The 3,145-nt window shown below is 37.6% G+C and overlaps 1 long non-coding RNA gene across 1 annotated transcript in view; it reads left to right on the top strand.

Moving 5' to 3' along the window:
* Positions 1 to 2,767, top strand: part of LOC118764148 — a 3,735-nt gene extending 968 nt beyond the window's left edge. The window contains exons 1-2 of the long non-coding RNA XR_004999931.1: positions 1 to 890; positions 1,545 to 2,767. The exon at positions 1 to 890 is cut by the window's left edge and continues 968 nt beyond it. This is a non-coding gene — a long non-coding RNA (uncharacterized LOC118764148). The remainder of the gene's footprint in view (positions 891 to 1,544) is intronic.
* Positions 2,768 to 3,145: the final 378 nt, after the last annotated feature.

The raw sequence follows: 3,145 nt of genomic DNA, 5'->3' as shown, positions 1-3,145 counted from the left end.
TATATTGTAATGATAGTATATGTGTGTGCTCTTTCATAATTCTGCCTGCTAGTACCATGTGTTTGTGTGTACTTATTTCAGAAGCTGGTATTTGGTAATCTTTCAAAAAGTGATGCATTTACATTTAGTATAAACCCACTCATTGTAAAGTTTAGGGAGTAAATGTAAGGACCAAATATAGAGCTCGACTACTCCTTAAGGCAGTGTTTGTTGTCAGTCTCTTTGGTCAAGCAATATTAGTGGCCAGGATCTCTTGGACGATATCAATGGTTCCCAAACATTATCACAATTCATTTTGGTAAATTCCTAATCCACCCACATTTTTTTCTCATTTAAATGTTTTTAAAAATCAGTTTGATGAACTTCGCAGTCAATCCTTGTTTTGTGAAGGAACTATTCCTGTTCTTATTTGCGGTAAATGTTGAATTGTAGCCCTTATGCTTCCTGTGGTTTGTTGTACATCTCCCCCTCTTTATCATGATTGCAAAAGAATACAGTGATAAATGAATCGTCTCCATGCACTTTGTAAATGGAACAAATGGTAGATTTATTGGCACCAGACTTGCAGTTCACAGCAACAGAACTTCCACCACCAAGTACCTCTCTGACCATTTCTGTCTTTTCCTGTAGCGAATCCACTCACCTGCTTCCTTTGATCTAGCACCTTTGTGTGTTTTGGTTTCTTTTCGCTGGTCCCATGTTAATGGCTAGGAGTATGTAAATCTATGTAAGAACCATGCAGCCTCGCAACACAGCCGTGTAAAAAGAAGCAACAGTCAGTGCATTCTGGGTAGCTGGACATCATGGGTGGTTACTGAGGTGTATTTTTGCAGAATCTTCAACTGATCATCGATTGGTGTTGTTACAGGTCAATTTGTGATGAGTGTATCGTGATTCACAATTGAGTGTATCGTGATTCACAATTGTGTGTATCGTGATTCACAATTGAGTGTATCGTGATTCACAATTGTGTGTATCGTGATTCACAATTGAGTGTATCGTGATTCACAATTGTGTGTATCGTGATTCACAATTGAGTGTATCGTGATTCACAATTGAGTGTATCGTGATTCACAATTGAGTGTATCGTGATTCACAATTGTGTGTATCGTGATTCACAATTGTGTGTATCGTGATTCACAATTGAGTGTATCGTGATTCACAATTGTGTGTATCGTGATTCACAATTGAGTGTATCGTGATTCACAATTGTGTGTATCGTGATTCACAATTGAGTGTATCGTGATTCACAATTGAGTGTATCGTGATTCACAATTGAGTGTATCGTGATTCACAATTGAGTGTATCGTGATTCACAATTGAGTGTATCGTGATTCACAATTGAGTGTATCGTGATTCACAATTGAGTGTATCGTGATTCACAATTGTGTGTATCGTGATTCACAATTGTGTGTATCGTGATTCACAATTGAGTGTATCGTGATTCACAATTGTGTGTATCGTGATTCACAATTGTGTGTATCGTGATTCACAATTGTGTGTATCGTGATTCACAATTGTGTGTATCGTGATTCACAATTGAGTGTATCGTGATTCACAATTGAGTGTATCGTGTTATCGCAGATCAGTGATAACTGAGGCTCCATGGACAATATATTCTTAAAGTTTTATGTTCTCTCAAATGTAGATGATTTTCTGTGTTTGTGATCCTGTCAGAATTACCCTGTAACACATCGGCAACTGCTGGATTCTGATAATTGCATCAACAATATTAATTACTGATCAGGTAACGAGCTGGCAGAATTCTTAGTACAGCAGTCAGAATGCTTCACAGCGTTTAACCTGTCCTCATGTTCTGAGTTCAAATTCTGCCAAGGTCAACTAGTTCCTACCCTCAAAGTTGCTGACCTTGTGTCAAGATTTGAAACCAATGTTAAAAGCCAATAATCCCTATTACAATGGTTGGGGGTCACACCCCAAGGAGATTTCAATGGTGCAACTCTCTGATCTTCCAAGACTGAAAGCTACCTAAGACATTCCTCCTCTTGTCCCTCTCTCATACTTTCTTATCCCTCAATCCCTATACCCCAACTAGATGAGGGGTTCTTGTCTTGTGGGCACTGGTGCCTCACAAAAAGCACCCAATGCACCCTGTTAAGTGGTTGGCATTAGGAAAGGCATCCAGCTTGTAGAAACCATACTAAAACAGACAATGGAGCTTGGTACATCCCTGTTGCTTGTCAGTTCATGCTGAACCATCCAACCCATGCCAGCATAGAAAAGCAGACACCAGATGATGAGGATCCCAAATATCGATGGCGCAGAAGCTGAAGTCTAACACAACTGATTACCATTACCACCTCCGCCACTTCCCTGGTTGTGATGAGGATCCGTCTGCACCAGTTGTTTCGGTGTCTTGCAGGAAACAGGGGTGGGGGGTATACAGTTTCACATTTCATAATCCCTTGAACTGTAAATACAAGGCCCAAGAATTCCCCCCCACCCACCCACCCACCATAACCCAACATCTTATTTGCAACCCATATTCTGTCCCTTTCTTCTGCGTTTTGTGCCATTTACTGATTTTATGAAATTTTGTGGCTTGTAAAAAAAAAATAACAACAATAATAAGGGTGGGGGTCTTTTCTCTCGTTAACATATCATAATTATTTTTGTCCAATTCGCCCAATTCCTTCTTGATGCTATTTTACCGCATTGTATTTTTACAAATGTTTCCAGTTACTTTATTACCAAAATGGAAAATTTCATTAAATAATATATCCTAATGAAAAAATAAAAATAATTTTAAAAAAAAAGAAAGATGAATTTATTTTAGATTTTTATACAATATTAAACTGACAATGAAATACTAATTTGTGTATTAGTATGAATTTTTGTAATAAAGACATATAAATATTATAATGGTTTTGACTTATTATTTGAGAGTTTAGTACTGACAAATTGTCATCAAGAATTTTCATGATGACGTACTGATAGCTCACAGTACGAGTCTAATTCATTCCAAGACTGAGCTTGTTTTATGATTTACTCATTTTAAAAATCAATTTTCCTCATTGAAATTAACTAAAATGTAATTAATCCTTTCCAGCCCCCAACAAAACCACTCAGAAATGTTAATGACGACAGTTGTTTTGACACACCTAGCATCGATTCTTATGGGTTT

This window comes from Octopus sinensis, linkage group LG7, assembly GCF_006345805.1.
Source record: "Octopus sinensis linkage group LG7, ASM634580v1, whole genome shotgun sequence".
Taxonomy (NCBI): Eukaryota; Metazoa; Mollusca; class Cephalopoda; order Octopoda; family Octopodidae; genus Octopus; species Octopus sinensis.
This window is presented reverse-complemented; position numbering and strand designations above follow the sequence as displayed.